Source organism: Lissotriton vulgaris, chromosome 7, assembly GCF_964263255.1.
Source record: "Lissotriton vulgaris chromosome 7, aLisVul1.2, whole genome shotgun sequence".
Classification (NCBI taxonomy): Eukaryota; Metazoa; Chordata; class Amphibia; order Caudata; family Salamandridae; genus Lissotriton; species Lissotriton vulgaris.
The window spans coordinates 1,214,713,802-1,214,733,115 of record NC_141695.1 but is presented as its reverse complement, the minus strand read 5'-3'; positions in this window follow the sequence as shown (position 1 = coordinate 1,214,733,115).

The following is a 19,314-nucleotide window of genomic DNA, read 5'->3' as shown; positions in this document are numbered from 1 at the left end:
TAAAATAAAATAATAAATAGTAAATATGTTAAATAGTAACATTAATTAAAAAAATCAAAAATATTGAATAACATCTTAACAAATATAATGAATAAATGTAAGTTTAAAAAGTTAAACACCATAGATAATAATTAAGATATATTTACATGTATCTGCCTATATTCTTTTATTAAACTAATAATTTTAATTCATGTAATGATGTAAAAATATTATAAAACCAAATAAACATATATATGTATATATATATATATAGAGAGAGAGAGTCCGCCTCCCCCCTTTCAGATCAGAAGCCACCGAAGTCATCTGAGGTGTTCCTCAAGGCTCCTCGCTCAGCCCAACCCTCTTCAACGTCTACATGGGCCCCCTCGCAGCCATCGCACGCCAGCACAACCTCAACATCATCTTCTACGCCGTCGACACCCAGCTGATCCTCTCCCTCACCAACGACCCCGCCACCGCCAGAGCCAACCTACACGATGGGATGAAAGAGGTAGCCGAATGGATGAAGATCAGCCGCCTGAAACTGAACTCAGACAAGATGGAAGTCTTCATCCTGGGCTCCTCGCCCTCCGCCTGGGATGACTCCCGGTGGCCCCCCGTCCTGGGCACCGCACCCAAACCGTCAGATCACGCACGCAACCTGGGCTTCATCCTGGACTCCTCCCTCTCAATGACCAGACAAGTCAACGCCGTCTCCTCGTCGTGCTTTAACATCCTGCGCATGCTACGGAAGATCTTCCGGTGGATCCCCACCGAGACCAGGAAGACAGTCACCCAGGCCCTCGTCACCAGCCGTCTGGACTACGGCAACTCCCTCCACGCCGGAACCACCGCCAAAATCCAGAAGAGACTCCAGCGAATCCAGAACGCCTCAGCACGACTCATCCTGGACATCCCCCGCCGCAGCCACATCTTCGGACACCTGAGAGACCTGCACTGGCTCCCGGTCAACAAGAGAATCACCTTCCGTCTCCTCACCCACGCCCACAAAGCCCTACACAACCAAGGCCCAGGATACCTCAACAGCCGCCTCAACTTCTACGCTCCGAAATGCCAGCTTCGATCAACCAGCCTCGCCCTCGCTGCCGTCTCCCGCATCCGAAGAGCCACCACAGGGGGAAGGTCCTTCTCCTACCTCGCCGCCAAGACTTGGAACTCCCTCCTGAGCCACCTCCGCCTGACCCAGAACCACCTCGCCTTCAGGAAGCAGCTCAAGACCTGGCTGTTCGAACAGTAGCGGACCCCCCCTAGCGCCTTGAGACCCTCCGGGTGAGTAGTGCGCTATATAAATGCTTGATTGATATATATATATATATATAGGTATATATAGTTAGGATTTTTTCTCTATGGGATTTTTGAAAATTCTATGTCTAATAACTTTGGCGTTTGTGGACGAAATTGGCTGAAATTTTCAGGAAAATGGAACATTTTGTTTCTGAGCAGCCCCTGACAATTTGGGAGGGTTTCATCAAGGGGGGGCCGAGAAAAAAGGGGGGTCCCAAAACGCGTTTTTCCCATGTTAATTTCCATAGGGCGGTTGGCCTCACTTTTAGCTCGAACGGCTGAATGGATTTGCACGAAACTTGGCAAAATCGTAGGGACTGTTAGCCCGATGTGCCTTTGCTAGGTCTCAATATATGTGCTCCAGTGGATTTTGAGTAATTTAGGTTCAAAAAAAGATATATATCTGGGCGGAGCCTAACCACACATCTGATCTGATTGGCTGTCAGCACTTCATCCAAGAAGTGTTGGCAGCCATCTTGGGACCAATATACATGATAGCACCTCATTAAAAAGCATTGTAGTTAATAGAGGGTTTTAGGACTTTAGTTACATTATAAATCATTTGTTGATGGTACCATACTCGTTTTAGGAATTGTGGTGGGTTCTAAGGTGATTTTACCATGTGAAAAAACCTTCTGCTGTGATATCATGAATATTGTTTGAAAGAAAACTAATATCTCATGCTTTTTCCCACAGTGGTTTGGAAGGGGATCTATAAGCTAAACTGAAAGCATATTTTCTGTAAATTCACATTATCTTTCTCAGTCATGTGAAAATTAAGTCTGACATTCTCAGTAAAACATGTACATCCAACAAGGACAGAGACTGTCAGTTGATTCCTTTGTGTTCTACTGCAGCCTCCTAGAGTGTTCTAAAGAACAACTAGAGCGCTAACAGTCCTACTTATTACAAAGGTATGGCACACCTGAAGCCATCTTGATTGGAATAAAGTGGTAACTCTTAAAACATCAATTTAAAAAGAAACAACATGAGGGGGTATATTTTGCCATAGAAAGTATGATTAGTGCTGCAGAATGAAAAATTAGGGCACATTTTGAGTGACTTCTCAAATCCTTTTCTATTTCATTAAAACATTCTGACATGCAGTCTCCCAAAATGGCCACCAGAGACAAAAGAGCCCAAATGTATCCCAAATATCACCCAGATGTAGCCCAAGTATAGCCCAATGACAGAATGTCCCAGAGTGTTTTAAAGAACAACTAGAGCGCTACCAGTCCTACTTATTACAAAGGTATGGCACACCTGAAGCCATCTTGATTGGAATAAAGTGGTAACTCTTAAAACATTTAATTTAAAAAGAAACAACATGAGGGGGTATATTTTGCCATAGAAAGTATGATTAGTGCTGCAGAATGAAAAATTAGGGCACATTTTGAGTGACTTCTCAAATCCTTTTCTATTTCATTAAAACATTCTGAAATGCAGTCTCCCAAAATGGCCACCAGAGACACAAGAGCCCAAATGTAGCCCAAATATCACCCAGATGTAGCCCAAGTATAGCCCAATGACAGAATGTCCCAGAGTGTTCTAAAGAACAACTAAAGCGCTAATAGTCCTACTTATTACAAAGGTATAGCACACCTGGAGCCATCGTGATGGGAATAAAGTGGTAACTCTTAAAACATTTAATTTAAAAAGGAACAAAATGAGGGGGTATATTATGAAATAGAAGGTATTATTAGTGCTGCAGAAAGAAAAATTAGGGCACATTTTGAGTGACTTTTCAAATCCTCTTCTATTTCATTAAAAAATTCTGACATGCAGTCTCCCAAAATGGCCACCAGAGACAAAAGAGCCCAAATGTAGCCCAAATATCACCCAGATGTAGCCCAAGTATAGCCCAATGACAGAATGTCCCAGAGTGTTCTGAAGAACAACTAGAGCGCTAACAGTCCTACTTATTACAAAGGTATGGCACACCTGAAGCCATCTTGATTGGAATAAAGTGGTAACTCTTAAAACATTTAATTTAAAAAGGAACAAAATGAGGGGGTATATTTTGCCATATGAATTATGATTAGTGCTGCAGAAAGAAAAATTAGGGCACATTTTGAGTGACTTCTCAAACCCTCTTCAATTTAATAAAAAAATTCTGACATACAGTCTCCCAAGATGGCCACCAGAGACAAAAGAGCCTAAATGTAGCCCAAATATCACCCAGATGTACCCCAAGTATAGCCCAATGACAGAATGTCCCAGAGTGTTCTAAAGAACAACTAGAGCGCTAACAGTCTTACTTATGACAAAAGTATGGCACACCAGAAGCCATCTTGATTGGAATGAAGTGGTAAGTCTGAAAACACTCAATTTAAAAAGGAACAACATGAGGGGGTTAATTTTGCCATAGAAAGTATGATTAGTGCTTCAGAAAGAAAAATTAGGGATCATTTTGAGTGACTTCTCAAATCCTCTTCTATTTCATTAAAAAAATTCTGACATGCAGACTGAAACATGCACTTTGAATACCAGCAGCAGACGTCCCTGGTGAGCAGTAGCTTTACTACAGTGATCTAATGTGCAACTAGAGTGCTAACATTCAGAATTTATGGCAAATGTGTGACAAATCTGAATGCCTTCTTGATGGAACCAAAGTAAACAAGCATTGAAAATGCAATAGATCTCACCCTCGTTTAAGTTAAAGCCATTCTGTTTGTAATGAGGTGGCTTTTTAGCTTTGCTTTTATTAGTGTTTTTTCAACTTTCATGTAAATAACATGCATCTGTATGCATATAAGTATATGTATGCATGCATTTATGTTTGTATTTATATAGATATACAGATGATATATGTTTATATATGTATGTATATATATATATTCACTGAAAAAACCATAGGCTATAGACCATATATAGTTAGGAATTAGCATTTACAAAACCTTGAAAATTCACTGAAAAAACCATAGGTTATAGACCATATATAGTTAGGAATTAGCATTTACAAAACCTTGAAAATTCACTGAAAAAACCATAGGTTATAGACCATATATAGTTAGGAATTCGCATTTACAAAACCTTATTTTACTCACACAAAACCATTGAAATTCCATATATAGTTAGTTGCACTAACTATATATCGCGCACCCGCAATCCACTGCTGATGATGTCACATATTACATCATTCATGACATGGTCAGTGACATCACTGATGACATCACTGATGACATCTCAAATGACATCACTGATGACAACATCCAGTGACTGTATGTTTCTGTAAAGTTAAAATATGTCTTACATATTGAAGAATGAGTGGATGTATAAGTGTCTGGATGAAGGATTTAGTAGGTGCATGACTGACTGTATGAGTGAGTGATTAAATGTGTCTCACTGAGTGCATGGGTTAGTGACTAAACTGTCTTAATTTGTGCATCATTATGTCTGTTGTTCTGTAAACTGTTGCATGTGTTGATAAGTAGCTATATGAGTAACTATATGGGTTATTGATTGGTTGCCCAAGTATTTGTATGGGAGACTGAGTGTGTGTGTGGGTGGCTGGGAGGTGTATGACTCTGTGCATAGATGTGTGAGCAGTTGATTCACTAGATGTATGGTTTCAAAAGTGCATGTGGAAACAGCTGTATGGGCGGTTGACTGTGTGCATGAGTGTATTGGTGAGTGAATGGATATCTCAGTGCTACATGTCAAAGTAAGTACATATGTAAAACACAGTACATGTGAGAGTTGACATATATAAATAACTGTGCATAAGAGCCAGTGAATGTGTGAGTGGCTGTATGGATCATTGTGAACTTGTATCAGGGATTGTAAAAGAGAGTAAATATGTGTAGGTATATGTTTGAATAAGTAAAGTTTGTATAACTGTATAGTTGAGGAAATGGAGGTGTGATTGATTCTTTGCATGACTGACTAGGTGTGTGAGTAACTCCATGGATGAGTGACAGTCTGTGAGTGTATATATATATATCTCAAAGAAAAACAATCCTGCTCCAACGAAGAAGAGGCACGTACTCGAGGTATGCATGGATAAGGCTTCTTTAATATTCATCAGGTCTCCCACGACCCTGCATAAAAAGAGAGACGTGTTTCACCTTACATTATCAGTATTTGGAAATATTAAAATTTTAAATAAATAAACACATAATTATTTAAATTATAACAGCAAAAAATACATTAAAATATATCAAATTTAATGCATATACTGCTTCCAATACAATTTATGCCAAACTACGCAAACTAATACAATATATATATATATATATATATATATATATATATATATATATATATATATATATATATATATATATATATATATATATATATATATATATATATATATATATATATATATATATGTATACAAAGTGATACTTCAGCCCTCTGGACGCGCTCAGCAGTGTGTGCTCTGCCTAGGTAAGTAAGTAAGTAATGTTTATTGATTGATTATTTAAAATCTTTACCAAAAGAGAATGCACAATATAACATTTCATTTATAGAATACAGTAAAAGGGCGATAATTTTAAAAATAAGCGATAATTTCATAATGTTAAAAATTCAGAAATATAAACAGTATAATAATTAATATTTTAAAAATTCCAGTTTTCTCCATGCACTTGTAAGGAATTTTGAGAGAGCAGAGTTAATATGTATATCTTCCACGCAAAGACACTGGATTAGTGCTTGTCTACATGTCCTTATTGATCTTTTGTTAAAGTGCCTTTTTAATAGTGTTAATCTTTCATTTTTTAGTTCTGGGCAGAGGCATAATAGATGTATGATATTTTCTTCTCCTGTATTACACAGCCGACATGATATATTGTTTTCAAGCTTTTTCCATGGCAGTGCATGAGATTCTCCAGGCAGGATTCCGAACCGGCTTTCATGAATATATTTTTATATTTCCAGGTCCAAGCTGTATTCAAATATTGTTGCGGAATCTTTTTTTTATAGCTATTTATTATAGACCAAGCATGTTTCCTTTTGACCAGGGACTCTTTGTCACTTATTATAGATAGAATATCAATTGTCTTATTTACAATTTTTTTAAAAGATTCCTGAGGAATAGTGGTCATCCAAATTTCCTTCAGCCCAAATTCATCCAAAGCCTTCTCAAGATACTTCCAAACAGATAGTTTATTATTGCCCTCTACTTCTTTCCATAAAAGCTCTGAGATTAAATTGTCCTTGTCATTTTTTACCCTATACCATACTTTAATTGTGTTACCCATCCGAGCATGTAGTTGGTTTTTCAAGCCAAATTCTAGTCTAATTTGGGACTGTGAGGCATTTTTTGGTAAACAGAAAAGAGATCGAAATGTTTTCGAGATTTCTTTGTTTAATGTTATTGCGTCCTTTCCGTTCAATGCTTCACTGCCGTAGGTTAGGGAAGGTAACAATTTTGCAGATATGACCTTGAGTAGCGGCTGGTAGGTTAAGTTACTGGTGGATTTTTTTATCATACCAAATGCACCTGTTAGGGAGTTCGCCTTCCGGGTAATGTCCAATATCTGGGGTTTGAAGCTACCATTGTCATCAAAAACCAGTCCTAGGTATCTATAGATTTTTGTTTGCTCCAATTTTTCTTTACCTAAGAACCATTTCATATTGTATTTCCTTCTTAGATTTTTTGAGACAACCATAACTTTAGATTTGGATTCGTTTATTACCATTTTATTTTTTATTGCGTACTCCTGTATACGTGTAATTAACCTTTGCAAGCCTACCTTCGTTCTACTTAAAAGAATAACATCATCTGCATATAGCAAGTTTGATATGTGCTTATCTGCAAGTTTAGGTGGATGGGCATTTATCTTATTCAGTGTTTCAGTTAAATCAGTTAAAAACAAATTAAATAATAACGGTGCCAATACGCAGCCTTGCTTCACGCCGCCAAGAGTTGGTATTTCCTTAGTTAATGATCTGCCGTTCCCAATACATGTTGAAATTAATAAGCATGCCAAGTCTTTCTTTTCTTTCAATTTTTAATTTTTCACTGAAATGTAACAGAAACTACATATCCCATAATGCCTCACAATTGGCTAACTATGGGCCAGTATAAATAGAAACACTGTAGAGGGACTAACCAACCGTGAGCAAGGCTGTGTGAGGCTGAAACGCGTTGGTGGGGTGAAAGTCTTGAAATAAATAAGGCTTAACAAAGACATCCTGATTGTGCCGCCTCCTTTGTTTTCCAAAAATTTCTGGGTCAGGATCCGACCCCTAGGCAGAGCACACACTGCTGAGCGCGTCCAGAGGGCTGAAGGATCACTTTGTATACAGAGAGACGAAGCCAAGTGACGCGCCCAACCTCCTGCACCAAATGGCAGCGTGCGAGTGATTACCTTGCCGGACCGGCGGAGAAGCTGTGCAACACAACCTCTGACCTGAGAAGTCCAGCGCAAGGTAAGCGGAGTGTCATTCTCCGTTATAATTGAGCAGGATGTTGAAGTGGCTGATCGAATTTCCGTAATATTGACACTGTCGCCGTGATTGAAACGGGCAGCTTCACGGAAATCTGTCAGATCAGGATAGCGCCTTAAAGACACACACACGCAAGAGCAGTATTTCACCCTTGTGGTTTTAAGGCGTGCAGCATAAAGAAATAATGGAGGCTCGTGCAGCTAAAAGAGCCACTAAAGTAACAACGATGTTCAAACCTGGGGGCAAGCCAGATGAAACAGCGGCAACCTCAACAACATCCCCAGCACCGGACAACACTCTGAAACAACAGCTAAACGCTCTAGAAAAACTGTATAAAAAAGAGATAAATAAGAGTTGGGAAGCGATAGCCTTGGAGAAATATTTGGAGGTAAAACGCATCCCTCGTGGGCTGAGGATTTTCACAATGCTGACTCACACAGAAGTGAAGAAGGAGCTAATTGAGGAATGGATGGACAACAATACCCAATGCTCATTAAACATGATGCGCATTCTGATAAAGCATGCACGTATCGAAGTAGATGAAATTACAACAAAAATCAAAGAGCTGGAAGACAAATTATCAAATGACACGAATCAGGATGAAGTGGTCAAACTCAGAAAAGAAATGGAAAGTAGACTCGATTCCTATGAAAGTGACATTGAAGAACGCAAAGAGCGTAAATTTCAACGGGATGAACAGGACTACATCCAAGGCAGCATTTTAACGTTTGCTCGAAAATATGAGAATCTCAAAAAGAACTATCCCTTGCAGAAAATGACATCCAGTGCAAGTGAATCCAGCATAAGCGATGATGGCTCAACACGAAGCACCCACCAGTCAAAAAACTGGTCAGTTTTAGAGGAGGTCGAATTGGTCAATCTGGAGAAAAATATTGCGAGAGGCGGAGGAAGGGGAAGAGGAAGGGGGAGACGACCATACCCCAACCAAAGGTACAGAGGAAGAGGCAGGGGGCAGCAAAATCAAGCAACCCCCACATCAGTGCCAGAAAAACCCGCAGGGCAAAACGAAGAAAAACGCCAGTACCCACTACGCAATCGCAATCCGAGGCCAACTTAATAGTGAACCTTTCAGACCACCAATTAACAGAAACAGAACAGCGTGTCTTAAACAAAGGCTTATCTTTTTGTCCTGAGGCTCATTTCGACTACACGGAGACTCGTTTAGATTTCTATAAATATATCAGAAAGTTGAAACTTGCAAAAGTACATGTCAATAACCAAATGGAACCTGTCACCAATGTAAATGAGAACACGGACACAGTTCATTTTGAAACCATTGCAGATATTCCTGACATGAAAAACAGCTTTGAAACATTGTTTGACCTGGATGGAGCCTCCATCTCAGAAACTGAATTCTTAGAGGAGTTAAATATTCCAACGGATGCCAGACCAGCTACTGGCTTAAAAAGAAAATCGAGATATTACCCTATCTTGTCACCAGGCAACAAAATTGATTTGTTCTCAGAAGCAATAATAAAAGAACTTGACAATCTTGCTAAAGTCAGAAATAAGACACGCGAAAATCTAACAAAAGCAGAACGTGCAGCCATCAAAACGCTAATGGACAACGACAAAATTACCATAAAACCAGCGGACAAGGGGGGCAATATTGTCCTCCTAAACACAATTGACTACACATGGGAGGCTATGAGACAATTAAATCAAATGAACAACTATCAAAAGTTAACAATGAATCCTTTCACCAACATGAAAAAGGAACTACATGAACATTTGGAAACTTGGCATAAGAAGGGTCTGATAGATGATGAAGAGAGAAAATATCTAACGATTGACCATCCGAGAATACCATGCATATATTTTCTCCCGAAAATTCATAAAACCCTAAATCAACCATCAGGAAGGCCAATTGTTTCATCATGTGGGTCATTGTATGAGAACATCTCCAACTATGCAGACAAATTTCTAGCCCCCATTGCCCAGAGCCTTCCATCCTACATAAAGGACACTGGAGATTTTTTGAGAACCCTAATGGATGTGACCTGGAACCCTGACTTCCTGCTAGTAACTATTGATGTAGTCTCACTCTTCACGTCGATCCGCCATGACATCGGAATGCAGGCCTGCGAATACTACTTGAAACAACGAAACATCACATATCTAGACCACTCACATATGTTAATGCAAATGATTGATCTCTGCTTAAAAAACAATGTATTCTTGTTCAACAAACAACTTTACAAACAAATCTGTGGGACTGCCATGGGCATTTCTCTATCACCAAACTATGCTAACATCACGATGGGGTGGTGGGAAAAAACGATCGCCTGGAATGAAGATAACCAAGAAGATCTGGAACGAATAATGTTATGGGTCCGTTACATCGACGACCTATTCATTATTTGGCATGGCACGGATGAACAATTCAAACTGTACTTCGACAAATTGAATAAGAATGAAGTCGGACTGCAATTCACATGCAACACCAGTAAAAAAGAAATCGATTTCTTGGATACCAAAATATATGTACACAACGGGAAACTGGAATCTACCCTTTTCCGAAAAAAGACAGCCACAAACAGTGTACTCCATGGTACAAGCTTTCATCCCACACCCCTCTTACGGAGTATACCGTATGGTGAATTTACAAGACTGAAGAGAAATTGTTCCCTACCAGAAGAAGCAGAGAAAGTCATTGAAGAAAGTAAATGTCGATTTAGAGCGAGAGGCTACGAGGAAAGAGTGCTAACCAAATGCAAACGCAAAATTGATCAAAAAACACGAACCCAGACACTGATGGAACAACCGAAAAAAACTGAAACCAATGCTCCTCCAAGATTAATAATGACCTACAGCAAGGAGAGTTCAAACATTGCCCGAATAATGAAAAAATACTGGCATGTTCTAACAAAAGATCCTGACATTGGAACCACCATTGGAAATGCTCCTCTAATAACATACAAAAAGAACACTTCATTGAAAGACTTACTAGTAAAAAGTCACTTCCAAGAAAAACCAAAACAGAATTGGCTAAGCACGCAACGTAATGGATTTCAACCCTGCAATTCTTGTAAGGCTTGCAAAATTGGTAAACACATGAAAATGATTGAGGAACCGAATGGCAAGTACTTGAAAATAGAACAACAAATTTCATGCAGTTCTAAAAATGTTGTTTACATAATCCAATGCAAGTGTGGAATGAAGTACGTGGGAAGCACGACCTGCATGTTGAAGAAAAGAATCTTAGAACATATAAGGGCAGTAAAAAACTCCAACATGCAATATGCCACTGCCAAACATATGAGCACATGCCAAAATGGAGATTGGAGGCAAATGCATTTCTTTGGTGCAAAAGTTTTGGACAAAATGGAACGAGGAGGAGATATGGTCCGCAGACTACGACAAATGGAGTCGCGGATGATCATCAGACTCCGCACCAAGCACCCAAAGGGGATGAACTTTGGGGAAGACCTGCATATTCACCTGGATTAAAAACCTCAGAAGAAAATAGGGTACTACACCCTATATTTTCTAATATGTAACCGTGAACATCATGAAAAGACTAGGGTACTAGACCCAGAATTATAACAAGCAAATTATGTTACTCACAACATGTTGAAATTAATAAGCATGCCAAGTCTTTCTTTTCTTTCAATTTTTAATTTTTCACTGAAATGTAACAGAAACTACATATCCCATGATGCCTCATAATTGGCTAACTATGGGCCAGTATAAATAGAAACACTGTAGAGGGACTAACCAACCGTGAGCAAGGCCGTGTGAGGCTGAAACGCGTTGGTGGGGTGAAAGTCTTGAAATAAATAAGGCTTAACAAAGACATCCTGATTGTGCCGCCTCCTTTGTTTTCCAAAAATATATATATATATATATATATATATATATATATATATATATATATATATATATATATATATATATATATATATATATTATATATATATATATATATATATTACCTACTGGCAGTTGCCAGTAGGTATATATAGTTAGGATTTTTTCTCTATGGAACTTTTGAAAATTCTATGTCTAATAACTTTGGCGTTTGTGGACGGAATTGGCTGAGATTTTCAGGAAAATGGCACATTTTGTTTCTGAGCAGCCCCTGAAAAATTGGGGGGGTTTTGTCAAGGGGGGGCCGAGCAAAAAGGGGGGTCCCTAAACGCGTTTTTCCCATTAATTTTTCCATAGGGCGTTTGGCCTCACTTTTAGCTCGAACGGCTGAATGGATTTACACGAAACTTGGCAAAATTGTAGGGACTGTTAGCCCGATGTGCCTTTGCTGGGTCTCAATATATGTGCTCCAGTGGATTTCGAGAAATTAACGTTTAAAAAAACAGATATATCTGTGACAGCGTCCCGGATAGCGCACCAGATCGCGTACTTTTCGCGTAACGGAGCTTTGCGAAGCGAAGCTGATTGGCTCTCCGGTGTCTGTCAACATTCTAAACAGTCCGGTGTGGGCGCCATCTTGTCTCTCGGTAGGATCGAGAGACAAGAGGAGGAGAAAAACGAAGGGGGAATTTAATGAAAGGGGGCAAGGTAGACCCCTCTTGACCCCCTAGGAATGATGTTGGGGTTATTAAAGGGTCCCGTGGGGCAAATAAAAAAAAATTAATTTTTCGCGGTAGAAGCGCTTCCCGGTTCGCGAACCGGGCCACAAACTGGTAGCGAAACGGGAATTCGCCATTTTGTGTTTCGATTTAATTAAATTACAAGATGGAGGAAAAACAATGTGAGAAATGGCTATAAGGGGATACGGGAGACGTATCCTGACCCCCTATGTTTTCGGAGGGTGGTTGAGGAGGCTCATATATGTTGATACTTGTCTTCCAGCGGCTGCGTGTGAGCGTTTTTTTTTTTTTTTTTGCTGCGTGACGTCTGTTAACGTTCGATTAGAAGGAAATCAGGAAGTGTTGACCGCCATTTTGTCAGTGCGAGTAAATATATTGTTAAAAATAATTGTTATAAATTAATCCGTATTGATAAACATTGTCTGCGCCATCTTGCTTTTTTTCCAATGCCACACTTTTGTCGTGTACGGCAGCCATTTTAGATGCCTTGACCAGACCCACTCTCTGCATGCCGCCGATCCTCAGCATGGCTCTCCACCTTCGCAAGCATCTCCCCCATGCACTGGTCACCCACGCTCTCTCTCTCATGCATGGGCCATAAACCTCCTCCCATATGCGCTGCTCTTCCCTGAGAATCACACCCCATGCTGAGGAAAATTCAGCCCAGATTACAACCGATGCTCAGGCTGCTGGCACAAGACGCCACTTAGTTCCCATCTTGAACGGTTACCAAATAAAGAGACGGGCGCTGGAAGCAGGAACACAAGAACAGAGTTTTATTTCTCATGAGGAGAGCCTGTCATTTCAAAACATACATACATACACACAAACACTGGCGGGGGGAGACAGTACATGTATTATATACAAAAATCCAAGACAAAACATAGAACAGTTGCTAGCCAAAAAGATCTCTTCCTGTATGCTGCGCATCCTTAGCATCCTACTTAATTTATCTGGGGGCTGAGCTCTTTTTAACTTTTTCTTCTCTCTTATTGTCGGCTGCCTTCGCTGGTGGCTTTGGTTGCAAATACTTACACCTTTGCCAATTGGTCGGGAACTAACCTGGTCGGGCTAATACTGAGGGGGGGATCTTCGAATCATTTTTAGCGAATGGGTTTCCAGGCTGAGGCAACGGTAGGTGTCAGTCGGGAGAACAATGGAGCTGCTTTGAGTTTCATGTCTATGAGGGTGCGAGAAGGAGGTGGTAAATCTTAAACATTGGCAACATTCCTAGTCCTCCAGACGGAGGGTATTTGGGTAAACCTCACCTCGGAATATTCCTTAAACTTTCCCTATTTAGTTAAACGTTGGAATTTATTCATTGGTGCACGTCATTTTTGGTTGTATTATTCGGGGTGCCAAGCGAAGTCATATTTTGTCATCCTGTAATAACCCGTCAAGTTTCTGCTTCAGGCTGCCCTCCCAAGCGCTGGGTTCAGAGAGAGACATAGTCATTGTTTGCTCGTCGTGTATAGGCACCATATTCAAACCCTTTTTCGCATCCCATTGGCCGTTAAGTCACCATTTTTCCGTACTTTAATCGACGTTCCGAAGTGACCTGCAGAAAAGAGGGAAAAAGAAGGGGCGGGGGCAGCGTTTAAAACACATCAGCGCGCATAAACCTGAAAAGGCTTTTACTTACTACATACTCGGCCTATCTCCACGGGATGCAGTCCCTACCATCTCGGCGTTTAAGCCCAGGGGAGACCGGTAATGTGGGAGAGATAATTATCGGAGGCCTGTGGATAGCATAGGTCGCCCAAGCATGGCATTACGGATCGTGTGCAGGGGAGGGTCAAAACAAAGGGCAGTCGGTGTAAAGTGGGGGCGAGCTCGTGCTCTCCTTTGAGGAAGAGAGATAACCTAGTGGTACGGGTCGTTTTCGTTCGTACTAGGGGGGCCAGGTGACATTCCTTCGGGGTGGCTTAGGGGCATTTAAAACAACTTCCCTGATACAGTTGGCATATAAAGTAGAGGCTAAATACCAGGATCTTTATTGATTGCTTTATGCTGTACAAAAATGAAAAACACATACAACAAACCTGGACCATTCATATTTGCAATGTTTCTGCGTACTATACTTTTTAACCCTTAACTAATCGAGCTGCTTCATTTCATCTGCTTTTTTAAAAAAAATCGGAAACAGTGGCCATTTATTCGAAACTTAACAATCTACGCGTTACAACTACGTTTGCTTTTTCAAAAACCTTTAATAAAAATGTTGGTGCACAAATACGGACCTACAACCCTGTGGGACGGCCACGGAGCAGGCTGGAACTGTAAATGGGTGGGGGGGGTATTTATTTGTGGAAAACATAACAGAGTCAGTGGTCGTTGATTTCATAGTAAAAAGTGCGACAAGTGCAACAAAATCATATCGATAATTCATTGTGAGCAAGTACCAAAAGTGTCGACAATTCGAACCTTCAATAATACAGTAATCAATGATGCATTAGAACTTAATATCAATTCATTGTCCGAACGTGTAATCAGTCCCCGTCCCATGTCAATTCATTGTTCGAACATATAATCAATACCCATCCCGGATCAATTCATTGTCCGATCATATAATCAGTAAAAAGTGCGACAAGTGCAACAAAATCATATCGATAATTCATTGTGAGCAAGTACCAAAAGTGTCGACAATTCGAACCTTCAATAAATACAGTAATCAATGATGCATTAGAACTTAATATCAATTCATTGTCCGAAAGTGTAATCAGTACCCGTCCCATGTCAATTCATTGTTCGAACGTATAATCAATACCCATCCCGGATCAATTCATTGTCCGAACATATAATCAGTCTTATCCCATATCAATTCATGTGCTAAAAACTGCATACATATCTCATGATATCAAGGCTGAGCAATCGGGGCACAACAAGGAGTTGAGAGTTTCATTTGTACCGGCGCCATTTTGGGTGAGGTCAGGAAGGTCCAAGTATAGTCAAAATGTCTCCACCAACTCGTGGTTGGACCGGGACCTCTTTCGGCAGTCCAAATGTTTTCGTTGAAGGGTAGCAGAGGGGACTGGCGACATGAACCATCAGTCAAAGTGGGGTGGGAGGCAACAATCTCTCCTACCGGGTCATACTGGTGTCCCACCCGAATTGATCAAGTTGGTAGTCTTGCAGGATTTTGGTCATTTCAAGACTGAGGCCGGCGCCGGCATGTGTGCGCTGACGTCCCGCGGCTATGTCGTGGTCGTTCCGTGGGTGATCATGGCAGTCATTTCCCATCGGGGGTGTCTACGGGGGGCGGGGCCCCCGTGGCTCTTATAGAATCTTCAAAGTTGAGGAGAACGTTTCTGGACGCAGGACTCATTTTCTAGTTGAACTCAGAAGCGATGTTGCACCGCAACAGTGGACGAGACCCCCGCTGGGTGAGCGGAGCATCATTGCCTCGCAATAGTGGACGAGACCTTTTGTTGGGTGAGTGGAGCGTTGGGGGTGCTGAGGGGCCCCCACCTGTGGGAGAGGCTCGTTCAAGCCGCCTCTCCATCCCAGCGCACCCAACGCCGACACCTGGCGTTGATATCTGTGATGTCCGGACCAGGCGATAAGAGGGGGGGGGTCGGAGGCAGAGGCAAGACATCCCCCCGTGGCCTGCAGGGCGCCGCTTCAGGCCCGAACGGGGAGCTCATATCAAGCCGGGGCCAGACCAGGAGATACAAGGGGAGGGGGGGGTCGGTGGCATGTGCAAGACATCCCCCCCGTTGTCGCAGCCATTATCAAAGAAAGAAGAAGAATCCCGTCGGCCTCGGCTCCTCTCCTGGTCCACCTTATGCGACGACCCTTTTGTTGGGTGAGTGGAGCGTTGGGGGTGCAGCTGAGGGGCCCCCACCTGGGGGGGTGGGAGAGGCTCGTTCGCGCCACCTCTCCCTCCCAGCGCACCCCACGCCGACACCTGGCGTTGATATCCGTGATGTCCGGACTAGGCGATAAGAGGGGGGGGGGGTCAGAGGCAGAGGCAAGACATCCCCCCCCCGTGGCCTGCAGGGCGCCGCTTCAGGCCCGAACGGGGAGCTCATATCAAGCTGGGGCCAGACCAGGAGATAAGAGGGGAGGGGGGGGTCGGTGGCATGTGCAAGACATCCCCCCCGTTGTCGCAGCCATTATTAAAAAAAGAAGAGGGATTCCGTCGGCCTCAGCTCCTCTCCTGGCCCACCTTATGCGATGACCTCCCCGGCCGACGGCTGCCAGCAGGACCCGCCCTACACATGCCGAAGGCCTCGTCTTCCGGATGGGCGTAGCCACGAACCTGTTGCACTTCTGGAGTTTCCGGAATGGGGGTAGGTATCTGCTGATTTGTATTTATTTCATGTTACCGTTATTGGGCGTGGCGGGCGGTGGGACAGACATGCTTGGAGCAGTGGGGGGGTGGTGGAGCCTAGCTACCTCGTGGCTGCCGTAACGTCAAGCTTGGCTTCTTTCACCACTTTCATGTTTCTTATTTCTAGCGAAGTCAAAAACTCATCAGTGGCTTACTGTTTTTGTTCGATTTCTTTCCCTTCCTTTTCAAGTGTGTTTCATGCTAAAGTTTCTGTTTAACAGGATACAGTGATTACTTCGTATTTTACATATGTCTTCTTTATTAGGGGTACTCTCCGGTTGAGTCAGATGATGTACCTCTAATAAATGGTCCGGGTGGAACTAGTTTCTCAATCAGTGGGGAGTAGATGGGCATGACAGATTACAACGGGGGACAAAGGTCTGCATTACCCACCCTTCACTACTTGCAAAGACTAGACAGAATATTTCTATTCCACGTTATTTGCAAACAAAGAATACCTCGAAAGAACTATTCCTTGAACAATAAATGTCCAGCCAATCAATCAATCAGTGGGGAGAAAAACAGGCATGACGGATTACAACGGGGGACAAAAGTCCGCATTACCTATCCTTCACTATCTGCAAAGGGAGACAGAATATTCCTATTCTTCTCTGTAGACAGGGAATATCTCAAAGAGCAATAATCGATAAAAAATTAGTAGGATTATAACATTTTAATAACTTATAAATATATACATCGAATCAAAAACAGTAAACACCTTAAAACATTTTTTATTAAAACAGAATCAACAATGACAACTAACAGTAGTGATATCCTGGGCGGGTGATGGAACTGGGATTGTTAATGGAAAAAGATCTACAGAGAAAGCTATTGGTGAATTATACTTCTCCGGAAATTTAAAACTCACAAATGTTTTATTTGTGTAATCGTTTTAGGTCAAACAGATTGTGGGACAATGTACAGAATGGAAGAGTCACCAAAAGGCAAAAAGTACACTCATGTATGAAAATCTTACTATTATTGCTTGACTGAGGCCAAGGAGATCAGAGTGCATGAGTCTCATGCTCGATCGATTGAGCTAGCCGGATCGGGCAACAAAAAGTATAAAATAGTTATGTAAATAGTTATTTAATAAAACGTTTTACCCTGTTACTTTGCTGGTGTGTTGTATATATTTATAATATTTGCATAGGGTTTGTCGTTATTTTGGGTGGGGTGGGTGGCGGAGCCGAGCTGTCTTGCAGCCATCATGGTGTGGAGCTAAGTTCATCTCACTAGTTTCGTATTTCTCATGAGGGGTTGTTCTTAATGTTTCTATTTTAGCGAGGTCAAAAAGAGATCCCCTTAGTGGCCTACTGATTTTGCTTGATTCCTTTTGTTTTTTTAAATGATTTTTCACTATCTCCAAAGACTAAACAGAGTATTGCAACTCTGTGCTTGTTTGTAAATAGAGAATGAACCAAAGAGAACCAATTCTAAAACAGTAAATGCTTGGATAACAATCAATCAAATAGAGAGAGAAGCAGGCACAACGGATTACAACGGGGGCAAAGGCCTGCGTTAACTACCCTTCACTATCTGCAAAGAGAGAGTACTCCTAAGAGAAAAGAGGGGGGGGGGTGAGGGGGGGCAGCGTTCAAAGCACATCAGCATGCATAAACACGAAAATGTTTTTACCTATCACGTACTTGACATTTGACAGCTTTTGATATTTGCTATTAAAAAACCATTGAAATTCACTGAAAACATAGGTTATAGACCATATATAGTTAGGAATTAGCATTTACAAAACCTTGAAAATTCACTGAAAAAACCATAGGGTATAGACCATATATAGTTTGGAATTAGCATTTACAAAACCTTAATTTACTCGCACAAAACCATAGAAATTCGCATATATAGTTAGTTGCAATAACTATATATCGCGCACCCACAATCCACTGCTGATGATGTCACATATTACATCATTCATGACATGGTCAGTGACATCACTGATGACATCACTGATGACATCTCAAATGACATCACTGATGACATCTCATTTGACATTACTGATCACATCACTGATGACATCATTCATGTGATAATACGATGAACCTCTTCAGACTCTAATATAACCTTAGATACAATCAGTGTAAACAGACACTCACAGACTGTCACTCATCCATGGAGTTACTCACACACCTAGTCAGTCATGCAAAGAATCAATCACACCTCCATTTGCTCAACTATACAGTTATACACACCTTACTTGTTCAAACATATTCTAACACATATTTACTGTCTTATACAATCACTGATACAAGTTTACAATGATCCATGCAGCCACTCACACATTCACTGGCTCTTATACACAGTAATTTATATATGTGAACTCTCACATGTACTGTGTTTTACATATGTACTTACTTTGACATGTAGCACTGAGATATCCATTCACTCACCAATACACTCGTACACAGTCAACCACCCATACAGCTGTTTCCACATGCAGTTTTGAACCCATAGATCTAGTGAATCAACTGTTCACACATGTATGCACAGAGTCACACACCTCCCAGCCACCCCCACACACACACTCACTCTCCCATACAAATACTTGGGCAACTAATCAATAACCCATATAGCTACTCATATAGCTACTGATCAACACATGCAGCAGTTCATAGAACAACAGATATAAGGATGCACAAATTAAGACAGTTTAGTCACTAACCCATGCACTCAGTGAAACACATTTAATCACTCTCTCATACAGTCATGCAC